General features: G+C 40.2%; 1 long non-coding RNA gene across 2 annotated transcripts in view; it reads left to right on the forward strand.

Annotated features, from left to right (window-relative positions):
* Positions 1-16982, forward strand: part of 3010001F23Rik (RIKEN cDNA 3010001F23 gene) — a 48131-nt gene that overhangs the window by 1475 nt on the left and 29674 nt on the right. The window contains exons 3-4 of one of the 2 annotated variants that reach the window (NR_045452.1): positions 12413-12484; positions 15599-15706. The exons of the other annotated variant lie outside the window; for it this stretch is intronic. This is a non-coding gene — a long non-coding RNA (RIKEN cDNA 3010001F23 gene). The remainder of the gene's footprint in view (positions 1-12412; positions 12485-15598; positions 15707-16982) is intronic. 2 annotated transcript variants of the gene reach the window in all.

The following is a 16982-nucleotide window of genomic DNA, read 5'->3' on the forward strand; positions in this document are numbered from 1 at the left end:
TTTTAGAAAATCTTTAGATGGTTATTTTTATAATCTCTAAATTTGGGCACGATGCTTTGGAAAGGGATAAAACCCTATGGACTGAACATAAATTCGAAGTGGAAATTAGAAAGGACTTTGGGTTGATCTAGAATGGAAATCTTTACCTGAAATCTTGTGAAATGTGTCTAAGGCTATGTGGCAGGACAATTTTGTAGCTTTAAATTTACACACACACACACACACACACACACACACACACACACAAAAGGAAGAGTCGGATTTCTGTCTAAAGTTGGAAAAAGAGGACACATTAGACTTAAAGGAAGGTGTAAATAGTAGAATTGATAGTAGAGAGCAATGGGATAGAAAATAGAGAGAAGATATAGCAGAGAAGATCCACAAAGTTGAAGAAGGCTCTTTGACAGATCCTTGAGACATCATGATTCTGGAAATAAGAAAGCATGTCAAAAGGATAAGGAGCAGAGAGGGCATGACACTACTGAACATTAAGTTAGATGAGAAGCTATTAGAATTATAATTTTATGCTTGCAATTTTGAACAATTTGATACAATGGAAATTTGCTAAAAGTCACAGAAAATAACAGAATATCTGAGCAATCTTATAATTTTTAAACAAACTGAATTTATGCCTTTAAAAGCTTTAGAGAGAGAGAGGTCTCCAGGAGATACTGCAAGCGTGAAAACCTGAGTTCAAATCTGTAGCAACCATGTAAAAGCCTGGCATGACTCTGCCTGCCTGTAACCCCATCATTGGTGGGCAAGGGCAAACAGATCCATAGAACTTGCAGGCTACCCAGCCTAGCCAAAACACAGTGAGCTTCCAGTACAGTGGGGGACTCTTTTTTAAGGCATTTCTTTTTGTAGAGGGCAATAAGGAAAAACATCTGGCATTCTGTTCTGGCTTCTGTTTGCATGTACATACCTACACGCTCCCCAGACCCAGACACTGTCCAATAGTCAATTCTGCAAAAAATATTCAGAGAAAACCCTCCACTAATTTTCTAACTTTTACAAATTCTTTAAGGGAGTAAAGAAAAATTATGATTGTTCAACAGGCGCAAAAGAAAAGTACCCAAACAAACAAACAAAAAACTCATAGCAAACTTAAGTTTTCTAAGAATTAAAAGAAGTTTATTAAAATACTGTACTTTCAAACATCATACCTAATGGGGAGATATTGAATGCTTCCTGTGCTGGGTAGCTGCTGTCAACTTGATGCAAACTGAGTTACCTGCAAAGAGGGAACTTCAGTTAAAGAATTGTCTCTAGCACATTGGTCTGAGGAAATGTTTGTGGGACATTTTCTTGATTAATGATTGATCTGAAAGGGCCCAGACCACTTTGGGCAGTGCTACTTCTGGGCAGGTGGTCCTGGTTTGTATTAGAAAGCAAGTTGAGCAAGCCATGGCAAGCAGGCTAGGAAGTGGCATTCCTCTATGTTCCTAACCTGACATCCCTTGGTAATGGACCTGGAAGCCTAAGACAAAATAATCTTGTTCTTTCTCAAGTTGCTCTTGGCCAGAGTTTATTACAGCCACAGAAAAGCAATGTAGGACACTTCCTAAGATTGGGAACAAGACTAATGTGTCGACTATAATCCCTTCTATTCAAATTGTACTGCAGGTCTTGGTCAGTGTTAAGAAAAAAAATATAAAAGGCTCAAGAGAGGGGCTGGAGAGATGGTGTAGTGGTTAAGAACACTGACTGCTCTTCCAGAGGACCTGGGTTCAATTTTTTTAAAAAAAGATTTATTTATTGTTATGAATAAGTATGCTGTAGTTGTCTTCAGACGCACCAGAAGAGAGCATCAGATCTCATTACGGATGGTTGTGAGCCACCATGTGGTTGCTGGGATTTGAACTCAGGACCTCTGGAAGAGCAGTCAGTGCTCTTACCTGCTGAGCCATCTCACCAGCCCCCTGGGTTCAATTTTTAACACCCATATTGTGGCTCACAACTGTTTGTAACTTCAGTTTTGAGGGATCCAACCCCTCACACATATGCAGACAAGGCATCAAAGCACAGAAAATAAAAATAAAAAAATATAAAAAAGGCTCAAGATAAAAATTTCAGTACAGGGCATGGAATACTTCCCTATGAGTTTTTGGTCAAAGAAGCCACAGGTGTCTCTAAAATAACACAGCCTATTGCTCTTGTCAATGGCTACCCACCATAACTATATAGTAAGGCTCTACCACACACTTTGGTTGTAGGGCATAGAGAAATCAATCTCAAACTGAATAGATAACTTCTTCCTTTCTGGATAGCTTTCATAGTGCCAGAAGGAGCTTGGCACATAGCTGAGGGAGGAAAAAAAGTATCAATGTGCTGGACCTTGAATGCTACAATTATGACCTGCCAGGTAAGAAATAAGCACTGGTACAAGACTGGCACAACTATTATGGGGTAACTAAGCACTTTCTGACTGGACTTGAGGCCTGCTCCTTAGAAGGAATTTTCATTCCAAGTACTGTAATTCTGGTCAAAAGACCATGGCTAGGAAGATACCTGTTATTGTTATTTTGCTAAATGGTCATGCTGTCAAATTGATTTCTTTTCTTTCTTTCTTTCTTTCTTTCTTTCTTTCTTTCTTTCTTTCTTTCTTTCTTTCTTTTTTTTTTTTTTTTTTTTTGAGACAGGGTTTCTCTGTGTAGCCCTGGCTGTCCTGGAACTCACTTTGTAGACCAGGCTGGCCTCGAACTCAGAAATCTGCCTGCCTCTGCCTCCCGAGTGCTGGGATTAAAGGCATGCACCACCACACCTGGCTAAATTGATTTCTAAATACAATCATTCTATTGCACATGTATATGGAATTCTCAAAAACAAAGAAAAATAAAAAGTTATATACTTTAAGCATACTAATTTTTTGTATATCAGTTATAAAAATAAAGGTGTATGATAAATAGAAGAGAAAGACATGAGAAAAATAAGCATGCAAATATTGTAATATGCAAATATTACAGATATGACCGTATAGAAAATTGAAATGTATTTAAAACTATCAGAATTAGAAAATTTATCATGGTTATGAGATAGGGCTAATATAAAAAGTAGGTCTTTCTCCTTTTTAAATGCTCTCAATAATGAATTAGAAAAACGAAGAAGACATTATTAAAAGATCTTTTATTCTTTGAGGATTTCATATACATATACAATGAAATATGACCACAGTGAACCCCTCCCAACTGTTTCCCTCCAATTCTCCCTGCATCCCACCCAACACCTCTCCCTAGCAATGTTAGATGTTCTAGCAATCTAAATGGGAAGTGTTCCAAATAGGCTTAGGTACTTGAACATTTGGTTCCCCTGTTGGTGGCTCTGTTTTGGGAGATTGGGTGATACAACCTTGCTGGAGGAGGGATGTCACTGGAGATGAGCTTTGAGATGAAAAGTCTCTTGCCGTTATCAGTTCTTCTGTTTAACTGTTTTGTTTGTTTTTTTTTTTTTTTTTTTTGTATTTTTTTTTCGAGACAGGGTTTCTCTGTATAGCCCTGGCTGTCCTGGAACTCTCTCTGTAGACCAGGTTGTCCTCGAACTTTGAGTTCGGCTTGCTTCTCCCTCCCAAGTGCTGGGATTAAAGGCAGGCGCCACCACTGCCTGGCCCGTTTTCAGTTCTTTATCTCTGCTTCATTGTTATGATTCAAGGTGTGAGCTCTCAGCTTCCTGCTTCTGCCACTCTGTCTGCTCTTTGCCATCATACCTCTACCTTATCATTATGGACTCTTGTATCTCTGGAACTATAAGTCAAAAATAAGTTCTCTCTTCCTTATGTTGCCTTTGGTCATGGTGCTTTATCATGATAATAGAAAAGTAACACACATGTTAATATATATATTAGATAATATTATATATTATCTAAGTGCATGGGTGTGAAGTAATCCACTGGAACATGTGAATCATACTAATGGCCACAATTTCAGAGAAGGGTTCTCCTTCCCTCAGCAGCTATCAACTATCAGTATCTTCTTAGTAAAGGGCGGGGACTGGAGAGCTTCTGTCCCATGTATTCAGGGATTTTGGCTGGTTTGCTCTTGCGTAGGTCTTGTGAACTCACAGCTGATGTGAGTTCATGAATGCGTGTCATGTCCACAAGTCAGCATCTCACAACACTCTTCCCCATCTCTAGCTCTTATACTCTTTCTGTCTCCTCTTCTATGATGCTCCTTGAGCCTCGGCTGGAACAGGATGGAATACGTGGGCATGTGCATCTGATAAAGATATGTGATTTAGGGCTGAACACTAAGTCTTTCTCAGCACTCAGACCAGTTATGCATTTCTGCAGTGACTGCAGTCCTCTGCAAAAGGAACCTTCTCTGACCAAGGTTGAGAGCAGTGTAGGCCTATAAGTATCTATAAATAAGTATATATATTTAGAACACTAATTGTCAGCATAATGATTAGCAAAATAACAATAGAAGATTCTAAGACTGGTCCAGCCATGGACTTAACTTTTTTTTATTAGTTCTTTGAGAATTTCATATGACATGTTTTGATTATATTCACCCCCATCCCCAACTATTCCCAGATCCACCACTCCTTCCCTATCTACCCAACTTTGTACTCCTTTAAAAAACATTCCTCAAGACCAATCTGTTCTACCCAGTTATTCTTGGAATGTGTAGTCTTTCCCTGGAGCGTAGTCGACTAACTAGGGGCAACACTCTTAGAGAAAACTGTTTCTTCTTCCAGAAGCTAGTAAGTGCCAATCGCTGCATGGCTAGAAATGGAATTTTGTACTGAAATCCAATCTCCATGTTGAGATTTAGTCTCTGTTTCAGCTTGCACAGGTCTTGTGCATGCTGTTACAACATTCATATTCAACATTCATATATGCAACTGTCCTGCTGTGTCCAGAAGACAGTTTCCTTGTAGATATCTCTAATCTCTGGCTCTTACATTCTTTCTGTTCCCTCTTCCACAATGCTCAACTGGGAGGAGAGGGTGAAGTATACACGTTCAATTTAGGACTGATCATTCTACAGTCTTGGACCTTGGCCAGCTGTGGGTCTCTCTTGGATGCCGGACATGGGGAAATAAAGGGGTGGGAGAGACCTGCATCTCGCCAGAGCTTAGGGAGACTGCAGCGTGACCCCATGGAACCGCTGTGGGACAGGTGTCATAGGCCTCAGAACCCTGCTCCCTGGGTGGGGAAGGCACGGTCTTGGCTCCAACTCTCGGGCACCACAGACTGCTGGGTACCGTGGAAGAGCCGGTTTTGGGGTCCCTGGGCCACATGGAGGCCAGGGACGACAGGTTCTTGCTTTTGGACATCCCAGATGCTGCTGTACGTTGCGTAAGAGTTGAGAACAGACCCTTAGGCGGACTCTGACCCAGGGCCGGAAGGGAGAAGGTATTAGCTCTAGCAGGTTACCTAGGGGATGAGAGAGTCTGGCTAGCTCAGGTGGCTGGCTCAGCAGGCTGTTTGGTTTGGCTGGAGCGCAGGGAGGCTAGAGGGAAACCTGCTCCATTGCTCCAGCACGGGTCCTGATGAGCAGAGATGGTCCATGGTTTTAGAGCATTATTGAAGAAAAGCAGAGAGAGAGAGAGAGAGAGAGAGAGAGAGAGAGAGAGAGAGAGAGAGAGAGAGAGAAGCTGGCCATGAGCACGTGAAGAGAGAGGGGGGAAGGGAATGGGGAGAGAGGGGGGAATAGAGCAAGAGCAAGAGAGCAAGAGTTTGAGGAGAGGGCAAGCAGCCCCTTTTATAGTGGGTCAGGCATACCTGGCTATTGCCAGATAACTGTGGGTCAGAGCTTAGACAGAATGCTAACAGTATACATAGAGTCTTCCATCACTATGAAAGCTAGCCAGTAGGGATGAAGCTTCTGGGTCAGTAACAACTTGATTTCTTTATGTTCAATGACACAGGTATGTGGTGTCTTGATCAGCAACAGGATTTTGCTGTCCAGTTCTGGAGGGTAACCTAGAGCAATGGCAATAACCTATATTGTTTGTTTTTCTGGTTGAGGGAAGTCTATGAGACCTCATTGGCTAACAACTCTGAATTGATTCCTGACACTGAACACCTTTCTCTTTTTTTTTTAATTTTTTATTAGGTATTTAGCTCATTTACATTTCCAATGCTATGCCAAAAGTCCCCCATACCCACCCACCCCCACTCCCCTACCCACCCACTTCCCCTTTTTGGCCCTGGCGTTCCCCTGTACTGGGGCATATAAAGTTTGCAAGTCCAATGGGCCTCTCTTTCCAGTGATGGCCGACTAGGCCATCTTCTGATACATATGCAGCTAGAGTCAAGAGCTCCGGGGTACTGGTTAGTTCATAATGTTGATCCACCTATAGGGTTGCAGATCCCTTTAGCTCCTTGGGTACTTTCTCTAGCTCCTCCATTGGGAGCCCTGTGATCCATCCATTAGCTGACTGTGAGCATCCACTTCTGTGTTTGCTAGGCCCCGGCATAGTCTCACAAGAGACAGCTACATCTGGGTCCTTTCCATAAAATCTTGCTAGTGTATGCAATGGTGTCAGCGTTTGGAAGCTGATTATGGGGTGGATCCCTGGATATGGCAGTCTCTACATGGTCCATCCTTTCATCTCAGCTCCAAACTTTTTCTCTGTAACTCCTTCCAAGAGTGTTTTGTTCCCACTTCTAAGGAGGGGCATAGTGTCCACACTTCAGTCTTCATTTTTCTTGAGTCCTTTCTCTTTTTTTAGTTTGCGTATATGTGTGTTTATTTTTAATTCTTCTTTAAAAATTATTTTTGTATAGTATATTCTGGTGATGTTCTTCCCCCTCCCCAGCTCCTCCTATATTGTCCATACCTCCTTAACCACACAACTTCATGTGCTTGCGCTATCTCTCTCTTTCTCTAAAGCAAAAAACCCCCACAGGAAAAGCAAAAAACCAAAAATAAATACAGACTAAAATGAAGAAAATCAGTAAGAGAAAACCCAACCCAACCCAAAACAAAACCCCAAACAAAAAATGCATACAAAAATGGAGTCCATTTTGTGTTGGCCAGCAACTCCTTGGCATAGGGCCTGCCCTGCAGTGTGCTCTGTATTCCCAGTGACCCTCTGTTGAATAATACTGTTTTTTTCCTTTCTCAGCATGTATTGACTGCAAATAGCTTCTTGGTTAAGGGTGTGATTTTGTGTCCACTTCTCAGTGCTGAGATTTTGTCTGGTTTGAACTTGTGTAGGTCTTTTGCATGCTGTCCCAGTCTCTGTGAGCTCATATGTGTATCAATTCTGTTGTGGCTGTTTCCTAGGAATCATCCCTGGCTCATATAGTATTCCCTCCTTTTCTACTCTAGAGATCACTGATCCTTGAGAGGAGGGGTTTGATAAAGACATCCCATTCAGGGCTGAGTGCTCCAAAGGCTCTCTCTGCACATTGCCTTACTGTAGATCTCTTTGTTAATTGCTATCTACTGCAAGAAGAAGCTTCTCTGATGAGGGCTGAGTGATATGTGTCCCATGACTATAGCAACATGTCATTAGGAGTCATTTGATTGCTATTTCCCTTTAGCAGAATGATAGTAGTAGGCTTTTCCCTAGGCACATGATCTATGTAGTCTCAGGTTATTGGCCACTTTATCAATGTCAGATATGGGTCTCGTCATATGGAATGGGTCTTAAATCCAATTTCAAAAATTTCTTGACTACTCCTATAACTTTGTGCCACTACTATACCATTGTATCTTGGAGGCAGATCTATGTTGTAGGCCTCAGGGTTTTTAGCTGGGTGAAACTGATGAGTACTTTTCTCCTCCAGTAGTGTTCAGAGTACCTTTTAGCACTGTGAATACTAATCAGTAGCGGTGAAGCTTCTAGTTAGGCACCAGCTCAGTTTCTCCATGTTAAATGACATAAGTACATGTTTTCTTCAGCTATAAGGACTTTCCATCAGGTTATGAAGAACAACCAATAACCTTGGCAATAGTCAGTGATAATGCGGGGGGGGGGGGCGGGCAGGGAGTCTATAGGATCCATTTGGCCAATGACTTAGCAAGATATAACCAATTCCTGGCACTGGAGGTTTTACTTGGTGGCATGAGACATCTAGTTGGGGGCACTGTCTCCTCCATTATATGGTGACTCCATTTAAATTCCTCCCATATATGTATATATCTTAGGAAGTTTCTTCAGTAGTATGTTTCCATATGGCTTTCAAGTGGCCTTTAGGATCAGTTGTCAATCCTCATTTTCCTTCCTTCACCCTGCAGTCCCACTTACCTCTCCATTTAATCCTATTTTAGTTTCTTCTTTATCTCTTTATAACACTATACTGTATTTCACATTCCTTAGAAGATCCCTTACTCCCCTCCATCCATGGTTATTTGCTAGATACATAATCTCTGTGGTTATTTGGAAAGAAGCACACATATAAAAAGGTTAAAAGCTAACATCCTCATGTAAGAGAAAAGTTGGCAATATTTGTTTTTTTCAGTCTGGGTTACCTCGGTCAGGATGATTGTTTCTAGCGCTATCCATTTACCTGCAAATTTTATAATTTCATTTTTCTTAATGGATGAATATTATTCTGTTGTGTAACTGTACCACATTTTCATTATCCATTCATCAGTTGATGGGCATCTAGGTTGTTTTCAATTTCTGGCTATTATGAATAGAGTGGCAATGAACATGCATGAGCAATTATCTCTGTAGTAGGATGTAGAGTCCTTTGGGTATCTGCCCAAGAGTGCTATAGCTGAGCTTGTGGTAGATTGATTTTCAGCTTTTTGAGAAACCTCCATACTCATTTCCATAGTGGCTGTACCAGCTTGCACTCTCACCAGTAATGGAGAAGTGCTCCCTTTTCCCTGCATTCAAACTAGCATGTGCTGTCAATTGTTTTATTGATCTTGGCCATTCTGACTTGGGTGAGATAAAATCGCTAAGTACTTTTAATTTGCATTTCCCTGACAGCAAAGAATGTTGAACATTTCTTTAAGTGTTTCTCAGCCATTTGGGTTTCATGTTTTAAGAACTCTGTGTTTAGTTCTATATCCCTTTTAAAAATTGGGTTATTTGTTTTCTTGTTCAGGTTCTTTTTAGCCCTTTGTTTACTCTGATATTAACCTTATACCAAATGTAAAATTGGCGAAGATCCTTTCCCATTCTATAGGCTGCCACATTGATGGAATGATAGTGTCCTTTGCTGTACAGAAGCTTTTTAGCTTCATGCAATCCCATGTGTTAATTGTTGAGCTTAAAGCTTGTGCTATCAATATCCTGTTCAGAAATTCCTTTCCTGTGCCATTAAGTTCAAGCTGATTTCCTGTTCTTTTCTATCAGGTTCAAGGTATCTGATGTTGAGGTCTTCTATCCATTTAGGGTTGAGTTTTATGCAGAGTGAGAAGTATGGATCTATTTGGATTCTTCTACATGTAGCCAGCTGGTTTGACTAGTACCATTTGTTGAAGATGCTGTCTTTTCTCTCCTGTGTATTTTTTGCTTCTTTCTAAATAATCAAGTGTCTGTAGGTGTGTGGAATTATGTCTGGGTCTTCAATTTTATTCCATTTACCAATGTGTCTGTTTTATAACATTAAAATGATGTTTTTATTACTGTAGTTCTATAGTTTGAAATCTGGGATGGTGATACATCTTTTATTATTCAGGATTATTTTATCTATCCTATTTTGTTGTGTTTCTGTAAGAAGTTGAAGATTTTTCAACTTCTGTGAATAATGTGTTGAAATATTAATGAGAATTGTATTGAATCTATAGATTATTTTTGTTAGGATGACCATTTTCATGGTATCAATCCTATAGATCCATGAGCATGGGGGATCTTTCCATATTTTGATATCTTCTTCAATTTCATTCTTCAATGTCTTAAAGTTTTTATTATATAAGTCTTTTACTTGTTTAATAAGAGTTACAACAAAATATTCTTGAGGCTATTGTGAAAGGTACCATTTCTCTTATTTAATTCTCAGTATGTGTTTAATTTGCATGAAAAGAGGCTACTGATTTTTATGTATTAATTTTGTATTGTACTATTTTTCTGAAAGTGTTTATCAGCTGTAGAAGTTTCCTGAGTGGAGTCTTTTTGGGTCATTTATGTATAAAATTCCATCATCTGCAACTAAAGATACTTTGACTTCTTCTTTTCCAGTTTGTATCCCCTTGATCTATTTCAGCTGTCCAACTACTCTAAGAGTCCAAATATTCTATCTAACGGGTATGGAGAGAGTGGATATCCTTGTTTTATTTATGATTTTGGCAGAGATGTCTTTGGGTGTCCATTCAGGATGATGTTGAGTGTAAGCATACTGTAAATTGCCTTTGTTCTGTTGAGGTAGGTTTCTTATATCCTTAGTCTCTCCAAGATTTATCATAAAGGGATGTTAAATTTTGCCAAAGGCCTTTTCTCCATCCAATGAAATGATCATGTGGTTTTTGCTTTTCAGTCTGTTTATATGGTGGGTTGTTGCAGTAAATCTCCAACCTCAATAAGCCAGTGCAAAGAACACACAACTCAGTTATAGTATTTATAAGCTGCATGCTTAGATTGGGCAGATATATCACTACACTGCTCTAGTCCCCAGCTATGAGATCCCTTGCTACTTGTGGCTTCTCTAGGACACGTGGTTCTGATCTATCTTCCTTCCACCTCCTTTTCCTCAGTCTCCCTGTCTCCTTGTCTCTTCTTCCACCTCTCTTCATCCTCTCTTTCCCCTCTCTAAAACGTCCAGCCCCACCTTTCCCTTCCACTGCCCAATCACATGATCTAGCTTTTATTTGACCAGTTAAAATAGGGAGAAGGTTCCCATGGAATCACCTGAGTATGTGATCCACTCCTCATCTGGGCAGTCCCCCTTGAGGAAATGGAATTAACATCAAAATACAAACAGCACCAGAGCAATCCACAATAGTGGATTACATTTATTGACTTATGCATGTTGAAACATCTTCGCATCTTTGGTATAAAGCTAACTTGATGATGGTAGATAATTATTTTCCCTTTTATTAAAAATAGATTTTTTTCTCACATAATACAACATGATTAAGGTTTACCCTTTCTCTACTCCTCCCAGTTCCTCCTCACCTCTGCTCCCAGCTAGATTCACTCCCTTTTTGTTTCTAATTGGAAAAGATACGGGTTTCTAAGGGATAATAATAATATAAAATAAAACAGAAAACTAACACATTGGAATTGAGCAGAGTGTACAAACAGTAGAAAAGGAGTTCTGGAGAAGGTACAAGATTCAGGGATCCACTTATTTATATACCCAGGAATCCCATTAAGACACAAAACTGGAAACCATTACACACACATACAGACACACACACACACACACATACACACACACACACACACACACACACACACACACACACACACACACTGCAAAAGACTCAGTGTAAACTTGTGTGCATGTTGCCTCAGCCTCCATGAGTTTACACGAGCTTTGATCATGTTGATTTTGAGGGTCTTGTTTCCTTGGTGTCTTCCATCCCCTCTGGCTCGTACAGTCTTTCTGCTACAGTCTTTCTGCCTCCTCTTCCACAGGGTTCCCTGAGTTCTGAGGGGAGGGATTTGATGGATACATCCCATTTAGGGCTGAGTGTTCCATGGGCTTCCACTCTCTGTGTAATGTCTGGCTATGGGTCTCTTTATTTGTTCCCATCTGCCCATGCCATATATGTACATATTCAAGGAAGCTTCTATTGTATTAGGTTTCCATACTATCCAAATAGCTCTTAATTTTATGTATCTCCCTGCATTTTCTTCTTTATTCCACTCTCCCCTGCCCCTGACAACTTGTCTCTCCAGTTTCAGCCCTTTCACTTGGTTGGTTAGAGTTACCTCAACAATTTTATATTTGAGGCTATTGTGAAACATGTTATTTCCCTGATTTCTTTCTCAGTCCATATGTTATTTGTATGTAGGAGGGTTACTGATTTTTGTTAGTTAATTTTGTATTTAACTAACCAGCTACCTTGATGTGTTTATCAGCGATGAGTCTCCTGATAGGCTTTTAGGGTCACTTATGTAAATTCTCATAGTATCTACTAATAAAGATACTTTGACTTCTTTCTTTTCTATTTGAATCTCCCTGATTTCCTTCAGTTGGACAACCTTGTATTGTTCCTGATTTTAGTAGAATTGTTTTGAGCTTCTCTCCATTTATGTTGATGTTGGCTACAGGCTTCCTGTAAATTGCCTGTATTATGTTTATGTGTATCTCTTGTATTCCTAATCTTTCCAGACTTTTATTATGAAGGGGTGTTAGATTTCTTTGTTTGTTTGTTTGTTTTTCGAGACAAGGTTTCTCTGTGTAGCCTGGCTGTCCTGGAACTCACTCTGTAGACCAGGCTGGCCTCTGCTTCCCAAGTGCTGGGATTAAAGGCGTGTGCCACCACCGTCTGGCCTGGGTTTCTTCTTTCAGTTTGTTTATATAGTGGGCTATACTGACAGATTTTTGTATGTTGACCAGCCCTGCATTTCTGGGATGAAGCCTACATGATCATGGTGGATGGTCTTTGTGATATGTTCTTGGATTCAGTTTGTAAGTATTTTTATTGAGTATTTTTGCATCAATGTTCATAAGGAAAATTGGCCTGTAATTCTGTTTCTTTGTTGAGAGTCTTTGTGTGGTTTGGGTATCAGGGTGACTGTGGGCTCATAGATGAATTTGGAACTGTTCCTTCTGTTTCTATTTTGAAGAGTATTGGTATTAGCTCTTCTTTGAAAATCTGGTAGAATTCTGTGCTAAAACTGTCTAGCCCTGGGCTTTTTTTGTTGTTGTTTGTTTAATTGGGAGACTTCTAAGACTGCCTCTAATTCCATTAGGGGTTATAGGTCTATTTAAATTGTCTATTTGCTCTTGATTTAACTTTGGTAAGTGGTATCCAGCAAAGGAAATTGTTCATTTCTTTTATATTTTCCAATTTTGTGGAGTACAGAGTTTTGAAGTAAGACCTAATAATTCTTTGGATTTCCTTGGTGTCTGTTGTTGTGTCCCCCTTTTTATTTCTGGTTTTGTTAATCTAGATATTCTTTCTCTGTATTCTAGTTAGTTTGAATAAGGGATTGGCTATCTTGTTTATTTTCTCAAAGAACCAACTCTTTGCTTCATTGATTATATTATTTTTGTTTCTATTTTGATGATTTTAGCTCTCTGATTCTTTCTTGCAGTATACTCTTGGGTGTGTTTTTTGCTTTTTTGCGTTTTCTAGAACTTTCATGTGTGCTATTAAGTTACTAGTATGAGATCTCACTAATTTCTTTATGAAGGTACTTAATGCTATGAACTTTCCTCTTAGCAATACTTTCATTGTGTCCCATAAGTTTAGATGTTGTGCCTTCACTTTCATTGAATTCTACGAAGTCTTTAATTTCTTTATTTCTGCCTTGATCCAATAGTCATTCAGTAGAGAGTTGTTCAGTTTCCATGAGTTTGTAGATTTTCTGTTGTTTCTGTTGTTGTTGAAATCTAGCTTTAGTTTGCGGTGGTCTGATAGGATACAGAGGCTTATTTTCATTTTCTTGTATCTATTGAAACTTGCTTTGTGACCAAGTCTATAGTCAATTTTGAGGAAGGATTCATGAAGTGCTGGGAAGAAGGTATATTCTTTTGTGTTTGGGTGAAATATTCTGTAGATATGTTATGACCTTTTGAATCATAACCTCTATTAGTTTTATTATATCTCTGTTTAGTTTTTGTCTGGATGACCTGTCAATTAGTGAGAGTGTGGTGTTGAAGTCTCCTACTATTAATGTGTGGGGTTGTGGGTGTGTGATTTAAGCTTTAGTAATGTTTCTTTTACAAATGTGGCTACCCTGGTGTTTAGAGCACAGATGTTCAGAATTGAGATGCCATCTTGGTGGATTTTTCCTTTGATGAGTATAAAGTATCCTTCCCTGTCTGTTTTGATTAAATTTGGTTGGAAGTCTATTTTGTTATATATTAGAATGTCCACAGCAGCTTGATTCTTGGGTCCATTTGCTTGGAAAATCTTTTTCTAACTCTGATCTTTGAGGTAATGTTTATCTTTGATGTTGAGGTATATTTTTTTGTTTGCAGCATAAGGATAGATCCTGTTTTTACATCTATTCTGTTAGCCCATTTATTGGGAAATTGAGCCCATTGATATGGAGATATCAATGACCAATGATTGTTAATTCCTGATATTTGGTTGTTGGCAGTAGTGTGTGCATGTGTGTGTGTGTGTGTGTGATAATTCTCCTCTTTGTCTGTGTTTTTGTAGGTGTAGTTAACTTTCATGGGTTGGAGTTTTCCTTCCAGTACCTTCTGCAGGACTTCTATTTCCATTTTCACGTCTTGAAAAGTTTTAGTTGTTTCCTTCAATTGTTTGTTTTTTTTCTTGGCTTTCTTTAAGGGATATATTCATTCCTTCCAATTATGTGTTTTCCTTGATTTTCTTAAAAAATATTCATTTCCTCTTTAAGGACCTCATCTTCATAAAGTTGGTTTTAAGGTCTTTTCTTGTGCTTCTGTTGTGTTGGAATATTGAGGGGTTGCTGTAGTATTTTCTGGGTTCCAGTGGTGACATACTGCCTTGGCTGTTGCTGATTGTGTTTCTATGCTGGTTTCTAGTCAACTGGATTTGGGATAATTATAGGTCTAAGTATCAATTTCTGAGTTTATCTTTGTTGGATGGGTGTTTTCTTCCTAGATTTCTGTTTCCTCTCTGTCTTCTGGTTCTGTGTAGCCTAGGTTTCTTGAAGTCTGTATGGTCTTAGGTAGAGCAGGGAGCCTCTGCACTAGTTGGAGGCTGGGGCAAGGCAATTAGGAGGGTATAGGACTGGGGAAAAGTTGGGGGGACACCAAGACAGTGAAAGAATGGGGGAGTTTGGTGGGAGGGCAGCCTACAAGAACTTCTCCCAGTCTGTGTGGTCTCTGGTAGCGTGGTGAGTCTCTGCCCCAGCTGTAGTAGGCTAGGGCACAGCAAGTAGGAGGGCACAGGACTGGTGATAAGGTGGAGGAACACTGAGATAATGGGAGAGTGGGGACATTTGGCAGGTGGGCAGCCTGCCTGGACTTCTCTCAGTTTGTCCCCCCCTTTAAGATTTAACATTTTCTTGTCTTACCTATTCATTTCTTCAACCTTGTTTTCAAGGCATAAAAATTTTCTGTGTCTTATAATCTGTTGCTGGAGATTACCTCTGAATTTTTTATTTGACATTCTAAATCTATTATTTCCAGTTTTATTTCAGATTGGCTTTATTTCTTTAGTGTTTTATTTATTTGTTAATTTCTACCTTGATGTCTTGATATATTTTGGTTATTTCGTTCAATGTTTTTGTCTTTCCTGTCTTCATTAAGGCATTTATTCACATTCTTTTCAAGTTCCTAGGACATATTCATAATTGATATTTTGAAATCTTTGTCTCGTATTTCAGCTAAATTGCTGCTCTTAAGGCCTACCGCAGTAGTGTTGCTAGCTTCTGGAGGAGGCTATTGTCTTGGCTGTTTATGTTTTTGTACTGAATCGAGGTATCTGGAATTTATGATGCTGGGGGTGTTTCTTAGTCACATATCTGGCTGTGTCTTTGTTGAGTGGGTGTTCTGTTCTTTTGTTGCTGTTGCCTACTCTGGATCTTTGCCAAGTGTAGTGGCTGTGGATTCTTGGTCAAGAACGTTTCTCTGGGTTGGCAGGTGACATAAAGAAATGAAGATGGACTAGGAGGAATTGCTGAGGAGAGTGAGAAAGAGCAGGGGAGATCCTGGGTTCACACCAAGGGACAGAGTCTCCAGAGAATAAAGGTGAGTGGGAAGAAGGGCTCCTGAAAGCAGACTGCAGCAGGACCGAGAGGATTTCTAGAGAGATGGGAGTGCATGACAAGAAAGAGAGTGAAAATTGCCTTCCTGAGGCCCAGTCCACTGGGACCACTGATAGTCTTTGGTACAAAGTGGTTTTTTGTGGGTTAAGGGGTGATCCAAAATAATGGAATTGAGATAGAGGGAAGGCTGAGAGGGTGATAGGAAATACCTAGGAGATCCCTGGGTCTGCACCAAGAGGTAGAATCCCCAGAGAATGGAGGTGAGGTCTTAAGAAGGACTCCTGCAGGTATATTGCAGCAGGAATAAGAGTCAATCAGGTGACCAGAATGAAAGAGCTCTTTTTTTTTTTTTTTTTCCCCAAGACGGGGTTTCTCTGTGTAACCCTGGCTGTCCTGGAACTCACTCTGTAGACCAGGCTGGCCTCGAACTCAGAAATCCGCCTCTTCTGCCTCCCGAATGCTGGGATTAAAGGTGTGCACCACCATGCCCGGCACTCTTCTTATTTTTTTAAAACATTATTTATTTAATGTATATGAGTACACTGTAGCTGTCTTCAGACACATCAGAAGAAGGCATCAGATCCCATTACAGATGATTGTGAGCCACCAAGTGGTTGCTGGGAATTGAACTCAGGACCTGTGGAAGAACAGTCAGTGCTCTTAACCGCTGAGCCATCTCTCCAGCCGCCTATAAAAATGTAAACTTATTTACTTTACATCCCTCTTCCTGCTCCCTTCCCAGTCCCACCTCCCACAATCTTTCTGCTCTCCCCCTCCCCTTCTCCACCAACCAGAGAACATACATGGGCTGGGCCGAACCTTCTTGCACATATGTAGCAGATGTGCATCTGGTGTGGGTCCTGAACAACTGGAGCAGGGGCTATCTCAAAAACTGTTCCCTGTTCATGGGATATGTTCTTCTAGTTGGGCTGCCTTGTCTGGCCTCAGTGGGAAAGGAAGCACCTATCCTTACAGAGACTTGAAGAGACTTGAAGTACCAGGGTTGGGGGGATACTCAGAGAGGGGGCCCCAGGGGATAGAAACTTCACAGGAAGAACAACAGAGTCAACTAACCTGGACCCCTGGGGGAGTGTCTTAATTTTTTAATTAAAATACCACTACATCCTTTCCCTCTCCCTTTCCTCCTTCCAGCCCTACCAGCTCTCCTTGCATCCTTTCAAATTTATGACCTATTTTGATTTAATTCTCTCTCTCTCTCTCTCTCTCTCTCTCTCTCTCTCTCTCTCTCTCTCTGTGTG

The sequence above is a fragment of the Mus musculus genome, chromosome X (genome assembly GCF_000001635.26).
Source record: "Mus musculus strain C57BL/6J chromosome X, GRCm38.p6 C57BL/6J".
NCBI classification, from domain to species: Eukaryota; Metazoa; Chordata; class Mammalia; order Rodentia; family Muridae; genus Mus; species Mus musculus.